The sequence below is a fragment of the Dermacentor andersoni genome, chromosome 8, assembly GCF_023375885.2.
Source record: "Dermacentor andersoni chromosome 8, qqDerAnde1_hic_scaffold, whole genome shotgun sequence".
Taxonomy (NCBI): domain Eukaryota; kingdom Metazoa; phylum Arthropoda; class Arachnida; order Ixodida; family Ixodidae; genus Dermacentor; species Dermacentor andersoni.
Genome location: NC_092821.1, coordinates 110,702,460 through 110,716,592, shown reverse-complemented (window position 1 = coordinate 110,716,592; position 14,133 = coordinate 110,702,460). Strand labels below are relative to the sequence as shown.

The 14,133-nt window shown below is 39.7% G+C and overlaps 1 long non-coding RNA gene across 1 annotated transcript; it reads left to right on the top strand.

Moving 5' to 3' along the window:
• The first annotated feature begins 3,086 nt into the window (after nucleotides 1-3,086).
• On the top strand, nucleotides 3,087-6,551 carry LOC140212935 (uncharacterized). Its single transcript, XR_011889924.1, has 2 exons — nucleotides 3,087-3,398; nucleotides 6,213-6,551. It is a non-coding gene; the product is annotated as an uncharacterized lncRNA (long non-coding RNA).
• The last annotated feature ends 7,582 nt before the right edge of the window (nucleotides 6,552-14,133 follow it).

The following is a 14,133-nucleotide window of genomic DNA, read 5'->3' as shown; positions in this document are numbered from 1 at the left end:
GTAGCTAGTTATGTCGAAAAGCTATTTTTGCTTTGAATCAGAGCACTATAGAGTGAACAGATTGAAAGGGGAGCGCATCGTTGTGAACTAAATCACGACGCTTTGCCACAAGCTTGGAATAATGCTTTGTCGAAAGAGCAGTTCTGTGAAATTCTTTCTTTGAGAGTAAGCAAAACTTCAGTAGCATCAGGTAGACGATCGAGGAGTAAAAGAATGTAACACTGGTTTTATATGAAGGAGCTGCCTTTAATATGGGGCCATAACAGTTAAGTAGATGCGTGGAAATAATGTTTAAAGTAACTAGAGGAATGTGAAATAAATTTTTTGACAAGCTCACACTGCCATTGGCAAGAGCGGCCACACTTTAGTGTATTCAATGACTAGTCATTTGTATCCGTTCATTTATGTCAGCCTAATGGTCCATGTAGCTCTTTTGATTGTCGCTTTTGCTGCATCGTGGCTTCACGTTTTAATAGTGACATCTTTTTTCAGATTCAAAATGAGCTGGGAGAGGCCCCAGCTGAAACGGTAAAAGTGAATTCTTTGGCCATCCATTCTGTAGCGTCACGATGATCAAATACAGTGATACCGTGAAAATGTATTGCAGGAAGCAGAAAAAACAACATTGCTGATGCAACTGCAACGCATTTGCTCCAGTGATCAATTGGTGCAGAGTGCCTTCATTAGGAGACATGGTGCCTTTAAGCACTCAGCTTAAAGACTTTGCAACTGCACCGGGACTGGGAGTGAATTTCATTGTCACTTGTGAACATATTGAACGCGGAATGTGCCTTTTTCAGTGTATATGCCTGATATGAGAGGGGCGTTCAGAAACTTAGTGTGGACATTAGTGGTCTGCATGAGTGCACATCTTTCTAGTTTTACCAGAACGAAGGTATTATGACCTATGCAGTGCACAGCAGTGCAGTGCATACAGCAGTGCACAGCTAGAGGTATCAAACCAGAACAGCAGCACCCTTTGAGAAAGTTGGCTGAAGAACGAGCAGTGATCGGGGCTTTCTGCATTTCAAGGGCCAAATTCCAAAAAGATTGATGCCGAGCTGGACGGTGTGAAGTGCCGGTCACCACATGCTGTAGCCAGCATGGCATTTTTAATCTCCTTGGCATTATGTCTCGTTAAGATACAGACATTGCATCACTGCTCATAAAGAAATTGGAAATTGGGAGGTTGAGGGGAAGTGGAAGGGCTCCCCTCTGGAGCAGCCAGTGCATGCCCTTTGCTATACTGATAATCCTACCTTAATGAGAACCAGTGATGCATGTTAACCTATTACGCAGCCAAGTGCATTCCTTGTTTTTTATTAAGGGGACACTAATGACACCTTAAATGAATTTAAAATAAAGCATCGTCTTAAATAACTACTTCTGTAACTTTCTTGGTAGTTGTTTGATTATTAGAGAAAATAAAGCTCAAAGTTCAATTTTCTGAGTATCGCCCCAAAATCTTTGTGCTGACACCTCATTGTCACATCATGGATTCCAAGTATTTTTTCAAACTTGGGCTGTATTGGTTCTGTAAAAGTTCCTGACGCTTTTTATTTTGGGTTTTTGGAATACGATGAAGAACATCTTTATGTGTAAAAAAAATTGCTACACCTCAACAGACATCATCAAAATCCATGACGTCACAGCAAGTGGGTGTGGTAACTTCAAGGCAGCACTGCCACCAATCTTTCCTCTTGCTGCTTTTACAGTTTACTCAGCCTCTTGTCACGGTATGAGTGAATCTCTTGAATTGTAGGAAGGTCATGTACAGATACATCTAAAATAATTTTTCTCTTTAGTGCTTTCATGCCGTAGTTGCTTAGGGGTGTTGGCACAGCTCCGCTAAGCACGAGGTCACAGGATCAAACAGCCGCATTTTGATGGAGGTGAAATACAAAACTGCCCAGGTACCTTGCAGCCTGATTTGGTAAAAATTAGTCCAGAGTTCCCTACTAAGGCGTGCCTAAACATCAGATTGTCGTTTTGGCACTTAAAACGCCAGAATTTATTTAATTTAATTTTGCTTTAGTGCTCCTTTAAGCTGTAGAATTCATGATCTTTGCAAAAACTCATGCTCAAAGTATTCTCCATAAAGATTAAATAAACAGTAGATATAAGTGTCTATTTATATTTTGAATTGTGGTGATACGTGATGACTATTAGAACGGTGGTACAACGAGACAGACAGAATTGTAATACAATGTATGACGGCACGATGATGCACATCGAGGAAATGACTGAGTTTCCCTAGAGGTCCCTGACATGGACATCAACTGACTGTCCACAAACTTCTGAGTTCACTCCGTGATCTTGTGCAGCCTGTGCTTTGCGAGTCGATTAATTTAATTGAGGTGGTGGTTGCCACATACTGTCCTTGCAGCTTATGTACATTTCATACAGTGGAGTGGAATCTCACACATTACTCCTGCAGCACAGCAAGCTAACGTGACGTGTAGTGGTAATCTTAGTAATGATCGACAATCATGTCCCTCTTTGAGCTCCTAATGCTGCTTGCCAACACAAGCAGCAGCAGTTGCCCAAGATAGCGGGAAGGAGATTCATTGAAAAGTGGCATATACCCAGGGTCGCATACCCAGTCACCCAAGCTGTTCCAACGGTTGATTTTGAACTCTTCCCTCAACATAGCAGCCCAATCTCCCCATTAGACCATGGACTACCTATTGACACAAATGGATGGGAAAATAGAGACAAACACCTGAAAATATGAAGTATCCTAAGAATGGTAATCACAATAAATAGTACTAGATGCGCATTAGCGCAAGCTCTTGGGCCAGTCGGTGCATGATGAACTTGAAAAAGGGGGGTGTCAGCAAAACAAAGGACGCGCACACACGTAAAAGGCGTTAGACAGGGACGGACGCTGGTCCGTCCCAACGTCCGTCCGTGTCTAATGCCGTTTCCTTGTGTGCGTGTCATTTGTGTTTCGCTGGTACTCCCCTTTTTCAAGTACTAGATGTTTGGATACTTTGGTTTATTATTCTTGTTTGTGCTGGATTGTTTTTCTGAAACCTGTGGCGTCCAGACAGCATAAGAAGCTTGTAAGAAGTCAAGTTTAGCAATCTAGATTTGCAACAGGTACTTTTGTAATTTATTTGCTGTAGGGCTGTTGTGTGAATGTGCTTGAAAGGCTTAAAACTGTTTTGCTAACATTTACTTAAACATGCAGGTTCACATAGGTTGAAGGAGTGCACATTGAGAAGGTTATCCTGGCACAGTTTACCATGGCCTGCCATGGTGGAGCAGGAAAGTTTGCAAGGGCCTTGCTTCACCATGTGTTCACAGAGGAGGAGCTCATGGGCCATTTGGGCTTTGGAAATAACACCAAGGGGCAAAAAAGGCTCTTGACCCCACCAGGGTCAGTGCTGTTATAGGCAAGTACCATATATCCTTTCTGGTTGCATTTTTACATTCACATTTTTTTCTAAAATTATGATCTTGCCATTGGCATAACAAACGACTTTCAAGTAGCCCGTGTGTGCAGTTGTGTGCGACAATAGCCTACTATTTGGAATGACTGTTCGTACGATCTTAAGTGCGTAATGCCGCCATACTCAAATGCTTCTAAAATTTAAAAGCTGCCTTCACTGCTGAAAGTTTTTAGTGGCTCCACCACATAAAATGAGCTGCATTTGCGCATTATTAGTGTTACTTGGCTGTCATTGCAAGGAATAGTCTGTGAAGCATGCTCCAAATCTATTGGCATGGAGGACATGTTTAGTTAGCCTGAAAATCTTATTCTAATACGCGAATTGCGGAGAAGGTATGCTCAAGTGTGGTTACTGCTCAGCTCGAGCAGGAGCATGTTCACCAAATTGCAAAAGTCAAAACAGCTCTCCAGGTTCTGAGATGTGAAACAGTAGTTTCACCAATTTTAACAGACCACATCAAATTAAGGTTGCTCCTATATTGAAGGAGGTCCATGTGATGCCAGACAGCAGCCTTTTAGCAGAGGGAACCTGAGTGGTGTGGCAATTTTCTTTTGGTTGTTTCAATCAAAGAAACAACAGGGACAGACTTGCAAGCATTGCTGTCAACAGTACTACGTTTAGTGGGCGCTTACTCATTCTAAGCACTTAACCAATGACTCGTATTTATTAACGCACACTTTATCACTTTGTATTCTAAGATATGAAAAAAATATTTATGTGTATTCTAAGATATGAAAAAAATATTTATGTGGCTTTTCCCCATATACTTCAATAAATTGAGAATAGGCTCTTGGGGCCTAATGTATAAAGCTTCTTACAGACCATCGGACATGTCCACTACTCCCATTCTAAAATTGTTAGAATTGATTCCTGCTTCCTTACTTCACCTACCTGTTAACAGGGTTATTATGAACCATTGCCAAGTAGATTATGGGCTTAAATTAATCAAAAAGATGAATGGGCTTTTCTGTCGCTCTTGTTTAGCCCGTTGAGGATCACATTTTGGGGAGAAATATGCCTCTTTAATTTAGGAGTTATATATTTTTTGTGGGATGCAAATGCTCAAAACTTTCGAATTGAATAGTGTCCTATTCAATTTAGTCTTTGAATGGTCACTATCTGTAAATGCGAGTATTCTAATATTTCGAAACACCAATAAAACATGAAATTTGAGCCAAAGTACGGTAAATTTTCACCTCCAATAACATAGTGTAGACATAAAACGTAACAACTTGTAATAGCAGACCAGGCTACGTTACTTCAGTAGCTGTACTTTAGAGGCTGTACAGCAATCATTTATGCTTACTGAAGAGTCCTGTGCATGTGAAGAAACTTTCTGCTGCTCCATTTGTGCTTTTAATAAACAGCTTTTCATAACATAACAATGACAGAAACTTGCTAACTTTAAAAATACTAGGATGTGAGCCTCATCTTACATTAATTGTGATATCAGCTGTTCATTATTCAGAAACTATCCATTATTTTATTTGCTTCTAGCATTATTCGGTTCAGCCTCAAAAATCACTTTTCGCGCACCCTTAATATTTTTATTGCAGATTTAAGTTCTTCAGAGTGACATTCCGAGAAAATAAACTGGTAAATAATATTTTTAAATAACAATAAAGTGGCAATACCCGCACCCTTAATATTTTTATTGCAGATTTAAGTTCTTCAGAGTGACATTCGGAGAAAATAAACTGGTAAATAATATTTTTAAATAACAATAAAGTGGCAATACCATTTCAGTATTTGCAGTTTTACATGTTTTATTTTTTTATGCAGGATAAAGCAGCATAATTTTTTGTGTAATGAAACTTACAAAAAACTTGTGGCAACACTCCCAAATTACTGCAATGACAGACACCAAGGAGCTAGGTGAAAAATCAGTTTTGGAGAAACCCAAGGAGCGACAGCACTATAAGAATATTTTCTAGAAGTCTCAGAAGGTTGCAGCACCTCCAGTGGGATGCTAGGCAACACTTTGTTCTGAAAAGGCAAATTTTTTTCAGAACGTTCCATCACAGCCACAGATGTACGGTAGTGAAACCTAAAAGGGTTAAAGAAGTCAGTCCTATCGCATATGGCTCTTAAAAGACGGCATTTCTTCGTCTCTGTCACATTCTGCATGTGTCATGCTAAGCAGCTTGGTGCACTACACGGAATCCTCATTATAACAGTAATTCAGTCGTCGAGGCAGAAAACATACTTCACTGTAAGCAGTGTCTTCTTTAATGTAGAAAGTCTTAAGTCATTGTAAGGCGAGAAGTACATTCCGATTGCATGTGAACTCAGGAAACCTAACATCAAATGAAGCTACACTCAGTTGTAGTGACATGACAGTATTGTATTTGGAGCATGGAAAAGCACAGTGAAGAGCAGCAAATTTTAATTATGAAAGTTACAAGAAATAATTTTAGTTGTCAGTTCAGGTTTATTTATGAACGACATGAATTTGTTTCACCATTTCGTTTCTCAGCAAGCAAAGCTCACATCTTTGACATTGAGGATATTCATAAAGTTATTTTGCTACAGTGTTTTGTTCCTCTTTGCCCTTTCCTGCATTTGACACTTAGTGGAGTCCTGTGCCGCACTGAATAAATTTAAATGGTCATGCTGTAAAGCTGTACCCGTGGAAAGTTGGACTAAAGCAACACAAATATATAAATCAATTTCGTTATAACGAGGGCAGATTGCATGCCATTCTTTTGCATGTGGAAGTTGCTTTTTAAAACTTGTTCTGGCTTCTTGTTTTTGCAGGCTTCACGTGTCGCAAATTGCCTGGTACCAACATGCCCTATGTAAAGAACTGTGGCCTCGCTTCTCGCATGGGACCAATAACCTCTCAAGAGCCCAAGTTGGACAGCTCAAACCAAAACACAAGTGTTGTGCTTTTGTAACTCTCGACATTTTTATGTTCTGTGTTAGTCTCCTGAAGGGCCCAATTTGGATTTCTCAAATGAGCTTACAAATGTTGTGCCTTTCTATGGCTTCACATTTTTATGTTAATTTTATTTATGTTAATTATGCTAGTCTCCTGAGAAGTCCACATTGGATTGCTCAATCCAGAATACAAGTGCTGTGCTTTGTTATAGTTCACTACATTTTTATGTTAGTTTTTGATATGCTTCTAGTAAGGAAAGTGTGTCCTTATTAATATGTTTTTTAAGTATCTTAAGCCATTTCATGCCAAACCACCCAATTTTGTCAAGAACTGTTCCATTATGGCAAACCATTTCAAGTGTGCTTGATTTTGAGTAGGTACAATGAGAAAATTTGCTTTCGTACATACACTTGAGTCATTCCAGGGCAACCAGCCAACGTTTTTTTGACCATCACAGATATAGTTGAAGCTCCAAACTCTTGCTCCCCATTTATTTTCCTTCGGAAAAATTTTTTTGAACTTTGGCAAAAATTTATTGTTCTTGCTCAGCTAAGCTAGAAGGCACTGATACACGTTTCTTCTGAAAGGGAAATTGTATGATCCAAATATTCAGATGGTGTTCATGTCAAGAGACTGAAGTGGTGCGAGTGCCAAAATTTGCAAAGTTTGAATTTTCTTCTAACGTAGGGAAATACAGAAGGCACAAAATAAATATAAAATCAGACTGGTTGACTTGGGATAGCTGCAAAATATTTCAAGCCTTGGAGGTTCAGTTGATCAGCTAAAAAACTGTAAAGTTCAAATTTTTTGCAAAAAGTTTCGTGTTGAAGGTAAAAAAATTAGCTTTGGTGGTTGGCACAAAAGTATATGTCGCCCATCGTTACACAGCCCTACATGTCTGCTATACATGTGACAAGTGACAAAAAGGTATTATTCTTTAAGTGTGATTAATTATTTTTGATAATGTTCATTTGTGGATCACACATACAGCATAAATATAGCATAAATATATGAAGCCATGTCATCTAGTAAGGAAATATTGTTAATATAATTAGCCACAAGAACTATTCAACAAACTGACTGCCTTTTTTATCATTGCGAAGGCAGGTGACGTCTAGCACTGCAGCTGCAGTCTCAATTCGTATTTTTTTAACATGAACGCAAGAAGTGGTTGCCAATGGTGTCTGACCACATCAGACTGAACATGGCACATATGTCTTTTATAGATGAGCATGTTCCGGCTCTGAAACAGTGGTAGCAAACAACACCACAAGAATTTGTTCGTACTCATGTAGGTTTTCAGTCCTAATTATGAAGGTGTTTTCTACTTGCATCGTCATTGGGCTTCAGGGAGCAGGGCACAAAGTGTCCTGCTCCCTCTATGTTGCATTGCACTGCGACATGCCCTTTAAAATGCTTTGTATAAACAATATCAGCTCTCTTTCTGGATTTACTGTCTACATAATAGCTGATATTTCTTTTTGTAAACTGCATGAACCATATCTTTCAGCACTGCAGGATTCCCTCACGTATTTAATACGTACGAGGTCTGTTAGAAAAGTATTTGACCTTTCTTGCGAACACCTGATGAATATGTAACAAGTGCGTTTTCATCAGCCGCCCTTGAACCTTTGTGCGCATGCACGAATTTTTTCCTGCCTGCCAATAGCGTGACTTGCTGGGACGCAGCATTTGAATGAGGTAGTACACAGTGCTCTCGTCGGTTTTTTATTGCAAGGAAAATGGTGGAGTGACTGGAGCAGTGCTACTGCATCAAATTTTGCCAGAAACTGGGCGACAGCCAAGTGGAAACCATTCCGAAGATTCAGACTGCTTTTGGTGACTATGCTATGAGCAGCACACAGATTAAGGAGTGGTACAACCAGTTTAAAGACGGCCATGCATCGGTGGAGAGCGAGCCACGCTCCAGTCGGCCATCAACATGCCGAAATGACCAGGTCATTGCCGAAGTGAACCCCGTGGTGATGCGGAACTGTCGTGTGACTATCCAAGAAATTGTGGAAGAGGTGGGCATCAGCACATTTTATCCACATTCCATTATCACTGAAGATTTGGCCATGAAGAGAGTTGCACCGAAATTTGTTCCCAAGCTGCTCATGGTGGAGCTAAAGCAACTTCGTGTTGAAGTCTCACAGACATGCTGGATTCCACAAACAGTGACCCCAACTTCATGAACACCATAATCACTGGTGACAAGTCTTGGGGGTATGTTTACGACCCGGAAACCAAATCCCAGTCATTACAGTGGAAGCATTCCACGTCACCAACCAAAGACCGCTAAGTGCGCATCAACGTTAAAGTGTTGCTGACTGCTTTCTTTGACTCCCGCAGTGTGGTACACCACGGGTACGCACCACAGGGTCAAACAATCACTAAAGACTACTACAGGAATGTCCTCCATGGCCTATGTGATGCTGTGTGGCGCAAGATACCGAAGTTGTCAACAGGAAATTGGCGCTTCCTTGACGACAATGCTTTTCTCGCACTTGATTCAGACTGTTTTGGCGAATAACCAGACTCCTGTAGTTCGACAGGCTCCTTACTCTCCTGATGTGGCCGCCTGCGACTTCTGGCTGTTTCCCAAAATCAAGAGGCCATTGAAAGAAGCGCGATTTCAGACAAGAGAAGACATTATGGCTGCAACGACAGCTGAGCTAAACTAAGTTCTGAAAGAGGCCTTCTCGGAATGCTTCTAACAATGGCAGCACTGCTGGGAGAAGTGACTTGAGTCCCAAGGAGACTACTTTGAGGGTGATTAGGTTTCCAACGCTCCAGTTATGCCAGTTTTTTTTTCTTCAGCCAAAGGTCAGATACTTTTCTAACAGACCTCGTATTGATAGTTTATGTGCAATGGCTGTATGGTTTACCTGGCCCACACCAAACACAAGCCTCATTGCGTTAGAGCATGTGGCCCTTGGCAATAAAATGCAGACCCTAACACCGCTTCTCTGTCATCTGTGTGGAGACAAAGCGAGCTTTGTCGTGTGCATTCCCAGCCGGCAAGCTGTGCGCACATCCGAGAAAAGTCTGTGCTGACAAAATTTCAAAAAAGAATTTCTCGCATTTAAAAATAATGCCTTCTTTAACTTCACACATGCATAGCAGACATGTAGAGCTATCCAATAATGTATCACATATTTTTTGGCCAACTACGAAAGCTGTTTTTTCCTTCAACATGAAGCTTCTTGCAAAAGATTAGAATTTGTTTTTTTTTTTACAGGCGATCAGCTGAACCTTCAAAGCTGCACATATTTTTTTGCTATACTATGTCACCTGGGCTACCATTCTGTATTTAAGTTCTGTCCTGTGAATTTTTCGTTACGAAAAAAAATCTAATGGATTGCAATTTGACTCATTTTTGCCGGTGCCAAAAGCAATTGAAGTATTCAAATATTTGAAAAATTGGCTATTTTGGCAGTTGCATCACTTCACCGTATTTCCATGCACACCATTTGAAGGCCTCGATCATTACAATGTGCATTTGAAAAAGAATGTTGATTGATGTCCTCTAGCTCAGCTGAGCAGGAAAACTAAACTGTCACCAAAATGCTACAAAATATCTGGCAAAAATTAATAAAAGTGGGTAACGAGTTTTGAACTCTAGTAAACACATGGCAGTGTTTCAGCTATATGTGTGGTGTCAAAAAAACACTGGTCGATTCGGCATGGAATCGCACACCTGCAAGTGCATCTGTGCCATTGTCAGAGTTCAGTAAAAACTGCTTTTTACATAGCTTTGTAAACATGGTTTATTGCTATCTAAAATACATGAGTAAAAATTAATAGGTATAAGTCGGCTTAAATTTAAAATGCAACAAAAAATCTCCGGTAATGGCAATGATGTGCCTTTCATGTTTGCATGAAACCATATCTTTTTCTGAATTCTTTCGTTATTTTTTTGTGACAGTGAATAAAATTGAACTCACAAAAGGAGTAACTTTGTTTTATTCCAGCACATCACTAATAGTTTTTTTTTCATATAAAAATGTGAAGTAGTTAATATGAATAAGTCGCTTGATATGGAATGACCTGCGCAGGAACATTATCATGGCAGAAAACGCAACTGTATCATGCAACAGCAATGCAGCATAATAAACTGCTCCCATAAGCATCACTTATTGTGATTGCCATATTTCAGAAGTATGTAAGGTTTACTGAAATTGGCACACACCATTCAACCAACAAATAAGGATTGTACAGTGGTCCTTTTTCAGTTTTACAGATTTTTTTAAAGTTGTCTGTGCCAGGTAGCATAATTTTTGTTCTTGAGCTGGATTATTCAGAGGTGGACATTACTAGCACAAGGAATGGAAACATTAAACTGATTCTCATAAATTTATTAATTCACTTAAACATCACGGCACATATTTCAGTTTGCAAATTGTAGCCAGTGAGGTTGAAAGACATATTCACTTGAAATTAATTTCCAGGATGACACCAGTTGCGAGATTTTTTCATAAATGTGAGAGAAATACATGGGCATTCCGGTTACTTTTGTGCTTCAATGCATAACAGTGCGTTTTGTTAACAAAGAAGTGCTACAGCAGTGCATTTCTACAGCCAGTTTGATGGCATGTGTCTCGTTACTGGTGTCATTCTGGAAGTTCGTTCTTAGTGCATACACCTTGTAAAATTACCGTCTACAATTCGTAAAAACTTTATTAGGAACTGAGTTTTTCTTAATCAGCTGACTATGGTGTCTTGATTTCTCATGCAAGTAATGTTTGGCACTCTGTATCTAGAATTGTGTTAGCTGCAACAGTCCGTGTTTAATAAATTCCATGAAACTTAAAGATAACCACCCTGCATATCAGGTCTCATTTGAGTGCTGTGGGCTCAAGCATATCGTGCCATGGTAATAGTACCACTGGCTCCCTAATAGAGAAAGCAAGTACCTTTTTTGAGTCTTCTTATTGACAGTCATGTCAGTCTGCTTCTACATTTATTTATTTAGGTATTTATTTTTTAAAATTTATTTCTTTTGGGAAATGTGTTTTACTTGAGGGCCACACAGACTACACCTTCAGTATTCAATTTTGTTATGGTGTCAAGCTGCAGGAAGTTTGTACTGTGCAATAGTTTTTTAAGAAGTTTCTGATGTTCTCAAACTACAAATGGTTGTACATTTACACAGATGTTTGGTTACAAATAAACAGTTCACCTAGAAAAATGGTTTTTGTCTGCATCAGTTCAGCACTCTTGATTTTGTGGAGGACCATTCACTCTGACAATTGAAAAAAGTGGCATAACAGTACTGCTAGCAGTTTTGCAATATGTTTTATTACAGGCAATCAGGAGCATGTTTTGAGCCCAGGGTGACAGAGGCCTGCGATGCAAAACGGCTGTATTTAAATTTTATCCCTATCCTCTCACAGCAAACATACCAACGTGACATCAAAGGTAATTATATGCAACATAGCTCAGCAGTATTTTAAGGTAAGTGCAGGTTTAAACTGCTAAATACCCAGTGGGGCATAAAGGGATTTCAACATAATTTGTGTTGATGTTCAACAGATCTGCAACAATTCTTCCATGGGCTTTCAATATTGACGAACAACACATTTCAACAATACGTCAATGGGCTTTCAATTTTGAGACTGAACACATCTTCAACAATGCTTCAATGGGCTTTCAACATTGACAAACAACACATTTCAACAATACCTCAATGGGCTTTCAATTTTGAGCTTCAACAATGCTTCAATTGGCTTTCAACGTTGACAAACAACACATTTCAACAATACGTCAATTGGGTTTCAACATTGACAAACAATACATCTTCAACAATGCTTCAATGGGCTTTCAGCATTGAAGTACACCATAGTTTCAACGATATGCCAATGATCTTTCAAATTGAGAGGCCACAATGATGTTTCGAGTGAATGTCGCGGGCCAATTATCAACACTTGTCAACAATTTCCTCAATGATGTTTCAACAATTCCCCGATGATCTTTCAAGGTCATTTGTTGACGTTGAACAATTATACGTCAATAACCTTTCAACAATTTTTTTTGTAAGGGCGTGCATAAGTTTCGTTTCTAATTTTGCAATTTTCAAGACTTTGTATAAGATATTTACCACCTAAATGAAAAAAGCAATATACTCTCTACGTTTACTAGCTTCTCACTTTTTTGAAATTCAAGAAGCCTGATCAAAATTAGTGCCGCACTTGTCTCTAACATAACACAGACGCGAAATTTCAGTGGGCTCTGCATTACTGAAAGTACTGAAAAAAGCTGACGCTCTGGCACGCGAAACGTTGTCATGTGACGGAATATTGAGAGCCCCGAAGAACCTACAGCGCACAATGGACGCCGATCTACGACTTCTTTCTTACACTCCGTGAAACTCCACTTTAACTTTATATGGTTAAACGGCTTTCGCGGAGAGTTTACACTCTCTACTGTATGACCGTTCAATTCTCCGATCAATCATAGTTTAATTATCTCCTCGACGTTGATTACAGGAAACTGTGCCCTTCGACAGGTAAGTTGCCAGTCGCCTTGATTTTTTTTTTTTCCTTCTTGTAACTGGGAAGCGGCTTCACTAAGGCTTTGCTTATTCGGAGGTTGCAACAAACAACGTACGAGCTAGATATGGCAGCGTTTACAGAACTCGAAATTACCTGTTTTGCATTCTACCAAGGCTCGTTCTTAATTAGGCTTCGCTTTTTATAATTTAGTTCTGGCTTTCCATCCCACCTTGATCGCGCCAAACAACCGCAATGAAGGAAAAAAGAGACACGCGAGCTCTCACGAGCAGCTCTGTGTATTTAGTGCGTCGGTGCAACAAACGAGATAGATCGAAACAACTTTAAAAAGTCCGCACAAACGTTAGATAGAAGTTTTAACCTTTCAAGTGATATCTTTTTTTTTTTCCTCTCTGCAGTAGTGCAATCCAAGGTGTTCCGACACAACACGTGGCATTCTTGGGGACAGCTGAAACTTCGAAACATGCCACTGAGAGTGTTTGACAGTATCTATTCAATGGTTAGATTGCATTCATTCTTTAAACTCAGGTTGGTATTCCCTTCGATTCAGGCTTTGTGCCTTGAAATTACGCAAGCGTGAGCTTAAATTTTGGTGAATTGCCTCAGAACTGAACTTTGCCTCGAACCATTTCATTTTCTCAAGTATACGTAAAAGCGTGCAATCCGAAGGCAACACGGCTAGCTACATTTGGGGACTAATACAGATCATCTTGATTGGAAACCAAGTTTATTTCAACAGGTATTAGCCTTCGAAATGTAATGGTTTCGTCATTGGAGCTGTGCAGGGTCACTTCGTTGTTCTTCGTTATTCGTTAGCTTAGGAGCCTTTGGAAATGAAACGGAATGGAACAGGACAAGAACGCTCCCCATTGGCTCTGCCTGCCGAATACTATTTCCAAATGTTTACTTAGAGGGCTGGTATGACGTCATTACGGCTTTGTCCTTCTGGTGAGAAAGACGAACCATTTTTTTTTTTCTTTGCTCTGTCGTCAATAGTATTCAAGTGTACGAAAAGAAACTCTAAAAAAAAACCACTCGTTCATCTACACTTTGATGTCGCCGTTCCTGTTTGGCTATTTTTGGTGGCCTTAACTTTTGGCCACAGTAACGCGGAGGCTTGTACAAGCATTCTGACATTTTTGTTTTATGTCACGCGGTTTACTTGCAATATTCAGGCCGCACAATTTGTTTCTTGTTTTGCTGATTTTTGTTCTTTCTTATTAGATTCATATTTTCAATTATTACGTCGCTTTTATTATTGTGTAGTTTATCTCACTAATTTTTT